The following is a 14,606-nucleotide window of genomic DNA, read 5'->3' as shown; positions in this document are numbered from 1 at the left end:
TACGAAAATTATTCCTTTGTTTAAGCTTCTCAAATGTTAGGATATGCTTCTTCTCTTATTCGTCAGATTTGGAGGATATATTTAGTTGAATTTGATTAGTGGGACCAAAGCACCAATATGATGATATCACGGTGGGATTTTAAGTTTTATATTTTCGCCCGCTATACCCATCGTGAAGAAATATATATTCTGGTGGGGGACAAGCCAAGCACTTTAGGAGACATGAATATAGAGACCGTCTCCTTGATTTAACTTGCGCTGAGCTTCTGTCTTGTAAGTGGTCACGAAATGCCACATTTGTTTGACTTTAAAACAAAGTGCTGAAATTGAGTGTGCTCTTCTTGTGCCAACACCTACTTTTTAGCAATTAACCTTCACATCCTTGTTACATATACAGTAAAGAAACCCCTGCTGTTATTTACCTCCAATGTGCTCAGATGAACGCTGCTTGTGTCAGGATGAGATTGGCTGAGAGGAAACAGGTATTAACAGTGAAAGAAACAACCAAGAAACAGAGACACAGAGAGACGACGACAAATAATTGAGGGAGACAGAGAGAGAATCGTTGATGCTGAAATGGATGGAGTGTGTGTTGGAGAGCAGAGGTTATCTTTGTCTCCGTTGTAAATGTTCCTGTTCCCGATCACAGCGTTCTGAGAGAGATCTTCACCGCCTTCATACATTTAGTGCAGAGAACAGCCAGATATGTGAGGGTATTTATAGTGCTGCTGTATCTAACAATGAGAAAGAGAGGACAAGACATCTGTACGGTTAGATATACTGAATGATTACACAAAAAACCAACCCACTGCAGAGATCAGAGGTCGGCACTGAGACAGATTTACTGACGACATGTAATGCTGTTAACAGAGATACAGCCAGACAGAGCAGCATCCATCTTGTATCGTGTGAGATGTTAACAAGAATGTGGTGTCGACACACAACAGAACAACAGAGACTAGATGTTTTTCTTCAGGCAACTGAGATTTATGAGAAACAAATGTTTAAAGCAGTCTGTGTTTCCCTTCTTTCAAACTTCAATGTCCTTTTTACAATTCTTGGTAACTTCATCACTGTGCTTATTAAACAGAAAACAGTCTAATATACGACAAGCAGACTTAAATTACATTTCTCTCTAGGCTTCAATTTGTACAAAAACAAAACAAAAACTATGAATAAAAGCAACACGAGTCTTACATGTTTTAACTTACAATGAAAAGTGGAACAACGACGGCATTACATATTCAGTTTCCACAGAACAAGAAACACAAGGCATATCAAAATATTCCGAGCTGAATGATTTTATGCAAGCTTGGACTGTTTTGAATCTTGTTTTGTATATTTTGTTAAAGTGTGGTTGCAGCTTAGAGTTTGCAACCGTCCCTTCAGGAATGATAGAGGTCAAATTGAAGTCAGTGCAATTCAGTGGAGGACAAAGACTTTCTAGGGAGCAGGGGCAAAACAAAACTAAGGGCACCAGCCTGCTTAAAGTTCTCAGACATGTATGGCAGGATATATTTCAGCATATATAAAAACACAAATTTGCCAAAACACATGCAAATGAAGAAACATTTGCACCACCTTGACAACACATGCGTTGCATTTTGAAAACATTCACAAACTGTAATAAACTGGGTTTAGTAAAAACAAAACGCTGTAATAAGTTTAAAACACAACGGAAACAGGACACTAAAACACACCGGAGCGCTTGTTGACGTCAAATAAGACTATTCTGCTAGAATTAAATTTGTATTAAGCCACTCAAATTAATAATTTGTGGTTTAAATAATGTCGCCTTCAAGTGAAGATCGTGTAGCCTACTGTATGGCTTGTCAATTGATATACAATAGTAGAGACTATGGCTGAACACTAGTAGCTTTGCACTGTTCAATCTAACCTATCAATGTACCGAATGTATTTTCTATGTGTCTTTCTGAAAAACAGTTCAAATTAAATAAGGCAAATCATACTCCCAACAAGGCTTGAAACAGCTTTTTAATGATGTTGCACTCGTGCATCTTCATGTTCGTTTAGGCAAGGTGACCCATATCATTACATTACTCAGCATAAGGGACACTGTGTGTTTGCTCATAAGTATGAACTGTCCCATGTTGTTTACCACTCTGTATTATAACTTCACCCTCTGACTGTCTCCTTCTTGTGGCCCAAAGCGGTGTTTCTTCCAGCTGAGCGGCTTCTGTCAGTCTGCGGGCAGGTCAGCGAGGCTCGGGGATCGTTGGGCCTCGGGGCGTCCCGGCGCAAACACCAATATCACGCTTCACAACCCCGTCAATAGTCCCCCGCAGAAAACAGCCCCGCTCAGCCCGTAAACGCTCCCAGAACAGCAAAGGACAGACATGCATTCACCCCGCTGCCCAACGAGGTCAAATCCAGGAGGAGAAATCAGCTGTCGTTTGTCTGGAGGGAAATGAGAGTCAGCAAGTCAGCAAGACAGCCTGTTAGCTAGTCATGCAGTCAGTCAGTCAAGGAGTCACAGCTTGTAGCGCGGTTTATTGAATTCATGTCACAAACTGTCACAACCCACTGTCCTTCATGGCATTAGTTAGCAGTGATTAGCTGGTTCTGCTTATCTCACTATCAGTCACGCTAAATGACGTTTAATTAGCCCCTGCTTGAACATAGTTTGCAGAAAGCTAATTTGAGACACAATGCAACTATATTCCACACCTTACTGTTCAGTAAAGTATGGTGGTGTACATAGATTTACCAGTATAGTTTCACATTACTCTGCCTCTTTGTCCTTCTCTTCCCGTGCACCTGATGCACACATTTACAACATTTATTTAATTTAGTGTTGTTAACTGGTTGCACAAAACAAGGTTGAAAACTCAGCTCACACTCTCCCGCTCCTAGCAGCAGCGAGGTCCCGCCGAGTGTGTGTGTGTGTGTGTGTGTGTGTGTGTGTGTGTGTGTGTGTGTGTGTGTGTGTGTGTGTGTGTGTGTGTGTGTGTGTGTGTGTGTGTGTGTGTGTGTGTGTGTGTGTGTGTGGAAGTCCACGGATTGGTCCAAACGTAATGGCTCCGCGGACGTAACGGCTCCGCAGATTGGTCAATTTGGACCAATCTGCGGAGCAGTTACGTCACTATACCCGAAATACGTCACTATACCCAAGAAGAAAACAATGGAAAAAGAGAAATCTCCAACGAGGCGTTCTGGGGCAGCATAGACAGATTTTTTCTGTGTTAGAGATTTACTCGCTACAGGGTGTACTTTGAGGGTTTTTGACTCTGCAGACCGTTGACATGCATAAAAAGCTACATAACACACAAGGGGACGGGTAATAGGTAATAACCAGAAAAGCATGACATGGGACCTTTGAAATGCATTAATATGTCTACATTTAAACACATCTGATAAAGCCATCTACAGTAAATGCTACAGGATGCAAATGATTGTACTGAACACGACACAATCGTAGTTGCTCGATCAATATAAGTGAATCAAAGGAACACAGTAATTTCACTTAAGGCAAGGCAAGGCACGTTTATTTATATAGCACCTTTCAACACAAGGCAATTCAAAGTGCTTTACAAAAAACGGAAGACATTAAGAAAATGGCATTTAAAATCAGTCATTAAAAAGCTAATAAAAGAAACATTAAAAGAAAAAATACATGGATAAAAGTTACAGTACAGTTTAAGATGTGAATAGTTCAATTAAAAGCAGCGGCAAAAAGAAAAGTCTTTAGTCTGGATTTAAAAGTAGTAAGAGTTGCAGCGGACCTGCAGGTTTCTGGGAGTTTGTTCCAGATATTTGGAGCATAATAACTGAACACTGCTTCTCCATGTTTAGTTCTGACTCTGGGGATAGAAAGCTGACCAGTCCCTGAAGACCTGAGAGATCTGGATGGTTCATAATTTAGCAGGAGGACAGAAATGTATTTTGGGCCTAAACCATTCAAAGCTTTATAAACCAGCAGCAGTATTTTGAAATCTATTCTTTGACACACAGGAAGCCAGTGTAAAGACTTCAGAACAGGAGTGATGTGATCCACTTTCTTAGTGTCAGTGAGGACTCGAGCAGCGGCGTTCTGAATCAGCTGCAGCTTTCTAATAGATTTTTTAGTGAGACCTGTGAAGACACCATTGCAGTAGTCCAGTCTACTGAAGATAAAAGCATGGACAAGTTTTTCCAAATCCTGCTGTGACATTAGTCTTTTAATCCTAGATATGTTCTTTAGGTGATAGTAGGCTGATTTAGTAACTGTTTTAATGTGACTGTTGAAACTCAGGTCAGAGTCCATGACTACACCTAGATTTCTGGCTTTGTCTGTTGTTTTGAACATTGCAGACTGAAGCTCAGCGCTAACTTTTATACGTTCTGCCTTGGCTCCAAAAACCATTACCTCAGTTTTATCTTTGTTTAATTGGAGAAAGTTCTGACACATTCAGTCATTGATTTGTTCATTGCACTTACTCAGTGTTTGAATTGGAGCATAGTCTCCTGGTGAAATTGTTACGTACATGTGTGTGTCATCCGCATAGCTATGGTAACTTATTTTGTTGTTCTTCATTATCTGAGCCAGTGGTAGCATGTAGATGTTAAAGAGAAGAGGCCCCAAGATGGAGCCTTGAGGTACCCCACATGTCATATTTGTCAACTCAGATGTGTATGTACCTATAGAAACAAAGTTGTTTCTATCCTTTAAGTAGGATTCAAACCAATTTAGAACTGTTTTCGAAAGTCTCACCCAGTTTTCCAGTCGGTCTAGTAATATGCTGTGGTCAACAGTGTCAAACGCAGCACTGAGATCTAATAATACTAACACTGAAGTTCTGCCACTGTCTGTGTTTAAGTGGATGTCATTGAAGACCTTTACAAGAGCAGTCTCAGTGCTGTGGTTTGGACGAAAGCCTGACTGGAACACATCGAAACAACTATTTAAATGCAAGAAATTACTCAACTGTTGAAAAACAACTTTTTCAATGATTTTACCTAGAAATGGCAGGTTTGATATGGGCCTGTAATTGTTCATTACTGAAGCATCTAGATTATTCTTTTTTAAGATCGGTTTAATGACTGCAGTTTTCAGGGCCTGTGGAAAAATACCTGAGTGAAGAGATTTGTTTACTATATGAAGTAGATCTGAGGCCATGCAATGAAAAACATCTTTGAAAAATCCTGTTGGAATAATATCAAGGCAGCAGCAGGAGGATTTCAGAAGTTGAATAATGTCCTCTAGGTTTTTATCATTAATCTGATGGAATTGTGTCATTAACCTGAGTTTAGTCAAATATTTTAGGTTAGAGAATGAGTTACTGCTCCACTCCCCTGACTCCCTCATCTAGTCAACATAACGAACCAGAACATTTGCATAATAGAGCCCCTTTAATTACAGCACCCTATCTGAAATTCACAAATGAATGATTCTTACATTAACTTTCATTACGTTTTAAGACATGGGTATTTGAAAGGTAGAGGATCAGAGTCTTGTATGGATGTGTTATTCCCATTATTCATGAGGAGATAGCATCCAAGGTATCTGTTTGGAGGTCAGCTGTACCAGAAAGAAAACAACAATTTCTTCTGGTCAATAATGCAAAACAAACTGAAGTCGATAATGGTAACAAAGCCACGTCTGTGTAATGAGCTGCATATCAACCTGAAGGAGGTGGTTGTATAGTGTTTCAGTGAGAGGGATGAGGGTGAAGTTATGCTTCCATTTTTACGATGGCGGCACAATAAAGAAGACATCTGGGTGCTGTGCAGAGACTCCTCATAAACAAATCTGAAACATCTCTTGTGTTGGATTTCATAGATTTATTGGCCTAAACATACGCAGGTGTGGTTCAGGTGCCTTTATAGCAGGGGTGTCAAACTCAATTTCATCACGGGCCACATCAGCATTATGGTTGCACTCAGAGGGCCGGTTGTAACTTTAAGACTATATAAAAATACATATATAAATATTTGATATATATAAAATAATGTATTATATTACATTATTGCCTCTGCATTGGAGTATTATCGGATAAGCTAATAACTTCATAATTAACTACGTCTGAAATCAGAAGTCTAGGGCAAATAACTGCAAGTCTCTTCAGTGCGCATGTCACAAAATTATTTAAAAAGAAATATCAAATTCTGGGGGGAAAAAAAGTCACAAAAAAAAGGTAAAATTTGAAGGAAAAAAAGTTACATTTTGAAGAAAAAAAGTCAAATTTTAAGAAAAAAGTCAAATGAGAGATGCATTGTGGGACATGTAGTTTATGGGTAACGTGCTTCTGTAAATCGGCATGTAAACGTATAATAAACATATTATTTTCTTTGCAAGCTCTTGTGGGGCCGCATGAAATGAAGTCACGGGCCGGATTTGGCCCCTGGGCCTTGAGTTTGACACCCCTGCTTTACAGTACATGTGACGGAGCTTCTCCGCACATACTTCGCATGCTAAGAACACATTTAGAACATATAAGCGTGTGTTGTGCCACATTCATCAAACCAGCTACAGTATGAGAAAACTCTGAAGGCTGCGATGTTTGACTCAAACTGCAAAATAAAACTGCCTCCGCCTGCAAGTACACAACAAATCAGACGATCTTTCGGAGTGTGTTACTACGGGTCCCGTATCTGTATCCAGTGATAATCTTTCATTCATATTCAAGGCTCTCTTGGAAGCAATCTGCTATCATTCTGATCATGATTTAGCCTTTGGGGGAACAAAGCATAATAGGGCATCTTTAAAGAGAGAAGAGAAATGTGTCGGCAGCCAAAACTAACAATTTTCCGCCAGAAGCAGAATCACGTGTTTTTATTAATTGTGGATAGAAAGTAAATTCTCTATACAATTATGTGTTACCATAACTTTTAAAACATCCCAGCTTTTGAACAAACTATGAGTCTTGTTCAGTTGTTGTTCCAAAGCCACAATCCCTAAAACGCAGCTTGCAGCAGGTGTTGTGAATATAAAGTAGAATCGGAGTGCATTATATATGGCCAGCTTCATTTGGTGTGCAAAATTAAAATGAGTTATACAAAACGAGGCCTGGCAGGGGGCTGCAGAGGGGCTGGAATACAGCTGCAGAGCAAAGTGACAAAGTCGAGGCTAACAATTTATCAAAAAACATCAACAAAGTGTCAAATAAACGTTTGATTTTCATTTAAACAAGTGTTATTGACTTGTAAATGCATATACAGTCAATCCTGCAGAATCCTGTGGTGAACTCCATTTTAAAGCAATCATAACCTTGATGGTACATATTTAGTTTCTTTTCACTTTTTTCTCACAAGATTGCAAGCAATGGGATTGTAAACATGATGATTCTTTGTCTGTTACTTTAGATGAAAATAAGGAGGCACTCCCCACGCCCCTCTGATACCCCTTTCACACCAACGCGGTTCCAGGGCCGGTTCGGAGCTGGAGCTTTAAAAGCACCGTTTTTTCCTGTTCACACCGCAGCGGAGCCGCCTCTAAGCTCCGGAATCCGGTTTGTTTCAAGCACCAAAAAGTTGTCGGTCTAGAAAGCAAGCACCGCATACTGTACGTCACGCTTACGTCGGATCTGGGCTGTGTCCAAATAACACGCGACATCCGCCTTTCCGCCAGCTTCAACATGATCTGTGGAAATAACATTGAGAATCAGTTTTAATGTTATACCATAGTAATTAATGCTGCAAAGCTGGGTATTTTGAGCTTGGCGCATGCAGAGGCTAACAACAGCTAGCTCTAACGCCATCGAATACTGTAAGACGTATATTTACCTTCTCCCACGGAATCGTTGTTGAAGTTGATGATGATTGTAAAGAACTTTTGAATGTAGCATGTAACGACTGTAAAGTTGGTAGTAAAGTTGTCCCATTTCTTCCATTTCGTTTCGACAGAGCAAAACCAAAACGAGTAGCGCTTCAATACAATCTGCCATTGTGGTTGTTGTCGATGTGGGGGGTTCCCGCGCGGTTTGGCTTTATGAAGCAGGCACACAAACGGTTACGTCATGACGCAACCGATGACGCAGCACCAGTCGGACTCTGAGCGGTGTGAACAGAGCGGGAGCTAAACCGAAGAACCGGTTCCGAACCAGAAAAGCTCAAGCACGGAGCTTGAACGGGAAAAGCCTTGATGTGTATGAGAGATGTTTGGTTAAAAAGAACACAATGGTGCTCTAGGAGGAGATTCAGGTGATAAGGTGGGGGGTTACCTTGGTTGCTGATTGGCTAATGGTTACTCAAGACAAAACATCGTTATGACATCATAAAGTGGCCAAAATCTGATCAGCTCATTTTCAGACAGGCTTTTATTGAAATGGATCAAAAAGAGAGAGAATCTTTGTTCCTGAAAATTTCAGAGTCTCTTTTCACAGAGGGGACACATGTTGATGTAGAAGAGACATGAAGAAGAGGGGACACATGTTGATGAAGAAGAGACATGGAGAAGAGGGGACACATGTTGATGTAGAAGAGACAAGAAGAAGAGGGGACACGTGTTGATGTAGAAGAGACATGAAGAAGAGGGGACACATGTTGATGTAGAAGAGACATGAAGAAGAGGGGACACATGTTGATGTGGGGACGGGTGGCGCAGTCGTCTGTGCATCTGATCATCAGATCAAGGGGGTGCTGGAGAACTCCAGTTCGAAACCCGCTCCCGCCCCCACTGCGTCAGGCCGTTGGGCAAGACACTTCACCCGGACTTGCTCATGGGTATTGTCCGCAGTACATGTATGATATCAATGTTTACTTGTAAAAGCGCCTCGATGACCTCGAGGTGTGAAGATGGACGGTGTGGCGCAGTGAGCTGTGCAATGATCATCAGATCAAGGGGTGAAACCCGCCGTTGTGTCCTTGGGCAAGACACTTCACCTGAACTTGCTCCTGTGGGAATTGTCCACAGTGACCATTGCATGTATGTAAAATATGTGTGTGATGTGTATCTGCAAAGCGCTTTGAGCACTGGAAAAAGCTATAATAAATGTAAGGAATTATTATTATTAGAAGAGACGTGAAGAAGAGGGGACACATGTTGATGTAGAAGAGACATGAAGAAGAGGGGACACATGTTGATGTAGAAGAGACATGAAGAAGAGGGGACACATGTTGATGTAGAAGAGACACACATGAAGAAGTGGATTTTGCATAATAGGTGACCTTTAACAAAAAAATGTAAATGACCACCACCCGGGTGCAAATAGCATCTGCCTTAAATAAAATACTTCTAAGGGATTTGAACTTCTATGCATATATGTGTGTCGAGTTACCCTTTACATCTCCATCTCTGAGACAAACAGATGCATAATGCACATTTTTAACGGGAGATTTAGTTGTATAATAATAATAATAATAATAATAATCCTTATATTTATTATAGCGCTTTCTCAATGACTCTCAAGCGCTTATAAAAGGGACAAGCTTTTATGAAACATTTCAAACTAAATCTCCAGTTGCAGAATGACTCCATTGCTCCATATCTCTGTTCCCTTCCTCTCACGAGCCTCATTCACATGCCGCCCAACTCTCTGCTGCTGTAAAGCCGCTCTGACATCCCGCAGCAGTGTGGTAAGTCATTATGACAGATAAAACAAGCACAGTGACGTGATCCAGGAGCTGTAATATTAACCGTGATAATGCTGATAAAGACTGAGGCGTAATCGCTTTCTTCGCCCTGCAGAACTGAGATATTTACTCAGTATTGTATGTGAAAACCCAATTTGGACGGAGAAATTACTTCTCTCACCTTCCTATTGTGCCGCGGTTTTCAAATGACAGATGACTGTGGAGTGATTGTGTGAGATGAAAAAAAGACCTTTGTCCTTTCTTCATGCGACATATCATCAGTCTTCTCTTATACGTCCTTTTGTTTAATCACAAAAGCTGGCGGTGGTAAAATCCAAAATTAAACTCAAAGTTTCTGAAAGTCTGTTTTCTTAGGATACAGACTGGGATACAGACTGGGATACTTCTTGCGATTTCTTAGTGATTTCTCTCATTTTAGTTACATTTTTAATTAGCTTTTAGGCTCATTATTTTAATGCTTTCAAATCACAACTTAAAACACATTGTTGGATTTCAATCGAACTTTGACAAAGAGTTAAAGGTACGTTAAGTTAAGTACGTTTTGAGAAACCGTCTCGAGATACACTTTTTGTTATATTCCATGGAATGCTCTTAACATCCCGATAGCAATGAATATCTGAAGTGCTTTGACAAAAAATACATTAAAAAACGTCATCTGTGGAAGCCGTGGCGCTGTAAAAAGCACGACCAATCATCTGAGCCGGCCCGGCTAAAATAACTGGATGGCCTACCTGCCTGTCAGCCTTCCATCGGGGCACAAACTTGCCTCATTGGTCATGTGCGCGTTCGTGTGTGTTGGAGGAGGGGCTCTGTAAGGAAGTGGCAGCATTTTTCCGGTTGTGTATTTTCAAATTCTGGCGCACTCGAGCTGGTTTCTCCAAAATGACCTACCCCACCTTTAAGGTACTTGAAATGATAACATAAAGATCGTCTTAAACATGTAATGAGATGAATATCCCTAATTATCTTATGTGCTTCCTCACCGGTTTACAGTTATGTTTTGAACCATTTGAAACCACCTCAAGAACTTCAGATCCTGCATCTCTAAATAAGGAAGGACATCATTTACTTACCACCAGTGTTTCGCCGCACTAGAAAGTTGAAGCTTCAGATTGAATGACAATATTTATTTGAAGCATTTTCAGATCGGACTCCCTATTGGTAGATAGGGAACACACCATCCAGGGCCGCCCCTGGCCAACATGAGGCCCCACGCAAAGTCATATGATGAGGCCCTCTGTTTCGCGAGTGCCACACTAATTGCGCCGCATAAGCGCATAGGTGCGCCGCATTTTCGGCTCAGATGAGGCTCCCTCCGCAAGGTGAGGCCCCCTCCGCAAGGGGGGGCTACCTCTGAAGGGAACACACAGGGAGTTTTGCCTTTGCAGACCATTAGCATGCACTTAAACCTAAATAACACACTAAAGGGAAAAACCTCAATAAGCTGAAAGGGCCTCTTTAAATGCTGCATTTCATTACACATGCTTCATTTGGTGGACGGTGGTGGCGAAGTCGATAGGGACTTGGCTTGGCAACTAGAAGGTCACCAGTTCAAGTCCCGGCAAGACCAAGTGCTACCGAGGTGTCCCTGAGCAACGGGGGCCGTTCAAAATGGCAGCCCACTGCTCCTAACACTAGGATGGGTCAAATGCAGAGAAACAATTTCCCCACGATGGATTAATAAAGTATATCTCTCATTGAGCTGATGCTTTTGTGCAGTGATGACACATTACACGATGACAAACAGACTGAGAGCAGCAGCGCGGAGACTAATGGGACCTGAATGATGTAGCATCTGTAGCTTGCAGTCGGTTTTTTGTTGACACATTTCGTCAGAGCAAAGGGTCTTCAAGTCCTTTCAATAGCTTTACAGTAACTGGAGTTGTGAACACAGTAAAAGCTTCTCTCTCCCTCTCCCTCTCCCTCCCTCTCTCTCCCTCCCTCTCCCTCTCCCTGTGTCTCTCCTCCTCTCCCTTCTCCCCCCTCACTCTGCAGAGTGCAGCCAAACAGAGACGAGCCTCCCTTGCTCTTGCTGTCCTCGCTGTGGAGCCAGGCGCATGTTGTTCAGCGCTGCAAACACAGAACAGGCATCTGGAAAGTGTGCCTGTGTGGAGGGAGAGTGGAGTACATAGCAGCATCCTTCCTCTTCATCATGGATCTCTGGAGTAAAACAGTCTGGGGAATAATTACGCAGGTCACCCTGATAGTCTTCAGCTTTCACGGGGAAACACAAGGAGGTGAGTTCAGTGATACTTTATGTTCGGTCACAGAAGAGATCAGATGTGTGGTTACTGTTTTCATTCATCTCAAATGTCTGAACGAGTAGTAAGTTACCAATATCAAAAAGGTATCTCTCTTGTAAACAAGTTTTTAGTTGTGCGTGTTGTTAATCAAAGTCCTTTTGACAGGCGTCTGATCTTTGAGATTTTTCACATGCACAGCAATATGTTCGCATCGATTTTTCTTTTCATACATGTTATGCTTGCACGGCTCTTCAGTGGCACAGTGTGGGTCGTGTGCAGGAGGCGAATGAGAAACACGTTCCTCTCACTCCGCACATTGCCCCTGAGCAAGGCACTCAACCCGCACCTGCTGTGGAGCTGCGAAGGCTGCAGAAGTTAGTAGCACTTTGAAGTGTTCCTGCAAGAGTGTGAATGTGAAAACGTTTTATTTTCTTTAAGTATTCATAATGTAATGTAGAGGCTAATGTTAGGGATTCATTTGTTCTGTTATCTTTAGTTCCAATCTAATTTATTTCATGGTGGGATGTTTCATTCGCACTCTGGAAACCTGTTTGTTGTCAATGCAGTTAAAAAAAAGGAGATTTTCTCTCCTTTTCTGAGTTTAATCGTGTCACACTTGTGTGTTTTCTCCTGAGGTGTGGTGATTTGGCAAGCAAGCTGTCAAATCTGAGTAACAAGTTTATTGGTAAATTGTGATTTTGGAAAAAAGACTCATAATGCCTGAGTCACCGAATTTCACGGCATCATTTTTGCAACAATCTGGCACCCTGATTATACACTGTTGCTTTGACAGAAATGTCAACAGTACACAGAAGCTGTTTGCATGTGCCAAACTCTGACAACCCTGCACACACACTCCATAACGTGTGTGTCAGAAGCTAAATGTCAACAGGCCTGAGCAAATAATGTTTCATCAGAGGAAATAAAATGCCATTAAGGAGCACAGTGTGGGTGTAGTGGGCACGGATACATGATGGATATTACAAAGTCAGGTTTATATATCCCTTGATGTACAACAGCTGTTTGAGAGAGACACGCTGACACAATGGGCTTTGAAAGAGTACAATAAAAGATTTATCTTTCATGAACATGGAGGCGTGTGGCGCAGTGGGTTGAGCGTTGGTGTTCGGATCAGGGGGGCACAGGTTCAAACCCTACTGCAGTCAGCATGTCGTTGTGTCCCTGGGCAAGACACTTCACCCCAAATTGCTCCTGTGGGGGATTTCCCACAGTATTGAGTATGTAAGTCGCTTTGGATAAAAGCGTCTAACAAGTACGTATCATGTGTAGTAACTATACGTTAAAGTAGGTAAAACATATTTAAAATAACTACAGAAATTCACAAACCATATTAGCATGATGGTGGTGTCCATTGTGCCATGTGCAGATTATGTGTATCATAACTCTTATCCCTAATATACTCATCCCTAATAGCACTATACATGAGAGAGGAATGGTTATCGTGCTATTGGAGTAACAAATATAACAGAATACATTTCAACATTTTATATTTTTGTATATTTATTTTATTTTGTGTATTTTTGTAATTGTTTTATTTTATTACATTTATTTTTTATTTTAATATATATGATTTTATATTATATTTGTATTTCTTATATTTTATTAGTTGTTTGTGTCTGTCGTCGATATTCTGGAGTTTTTAGTATAATTGATTTTAAATGTACGTCTTGGTCTATCAACTTCTGCCTTGAGAATAAAAAGCTGAACACAGAAACCTCAACCAAAAGAAAATGTCACCGTCTCTCTCAAATGTATAAGCACTGCTTCAAACCACTGCTCTGCCCTCTTTGAGAGCAAACACAGAGTACATCATCCAATTTATATTCTCTGATGGCAGACCTCTCTCCACACTTTATTTGACTTTGTGTTCGTGTTCTTCCACCGCCACAGGCAAGGTCTGACTCAAGCTATTTGTCAGAGTGAACAAAGGAGGTAAAAGCGTCACGAGGGCGGACGTTTCTGTTCCTGCAGCCGTGCACGGTGACCCTGCTCTGAAGCAGCAGCGGATTTAGGAGGCCGTGGGTAGAGAGACATCTCTGTGGCATGAAGTTTGAGCCTCGAGAGGCCGACAAATCTCTCATGAGCACAACTGTATCCTTTATAAAGAAGTGAAGGGTCCAACAGAGAGCACGACGGCTCAACCCAAGTTCCCATCAGCAAAAACACGTGGGTTTGCTATCCTGGCTCCAAGATGGTGGAATGAGCTCCCATTGACATCGGGACAGCAGATAGCTTACACACCTTCCGGCGCAGACTGAAAACTCATCTCTTTCGACTCCACTTCGAGCGATAGAACTATTAACAAAGCACTTATATACTAATAAAGGACTGGCTTATCTACAGCCAGTTGAGTAGCACTTGAAATGTGTTTGCTCTATGAAGCCTGATGTACTTTATGATTCTGTTTTCTTCAAGTTTGTATTTTGTTGGTCGAACGCACTTATTGTAAGTCGCTTTGGATAAAAGCGTCAGCTAAATGCAATGTAATGTAATGTAACACATGCTCATTGATGGCTAGTGACAAATATCTCTGGGATATACAATCAGAGTAGGTTTAGTAGACTGATATTGGACGGGTGTTCACCTCACAATCAACGTCCAATCCATTGCCAATACAGGATGTGTTGTGCCCATGTGTGTGTCTGGCTTTCATCCAGGAGACTGGAGATGTCGTCCCATAGCAGACATTCAAAGCTTTTGTAAGACATACAATTTGGATGCATGTTGGCGCTGGACTGTGTTGAAAAGTAAGTAATTTATTAAAGTTGTCTGGACCTGCTGACGTGCAACTGTGCACCATTTCCCAGCTGC

Source organism: Pseudochaenichthys georgianus, chromosome 15 (genome assembly GCF_902827115.2).
Source record: "Pseudochaenichthys georgianus chromosome 15, fPseGeo1.2, whole genome shotgun sequence".
NCBI lineage: Eukaryota > Metazoa > Chordata > Actinopteri > Perciformes > Channichthyidae > Pseudochaenichthys > Pseudochaenichthys georgianus.
This window is presented reverse-complemented; position numbering follows the sequence as displayed.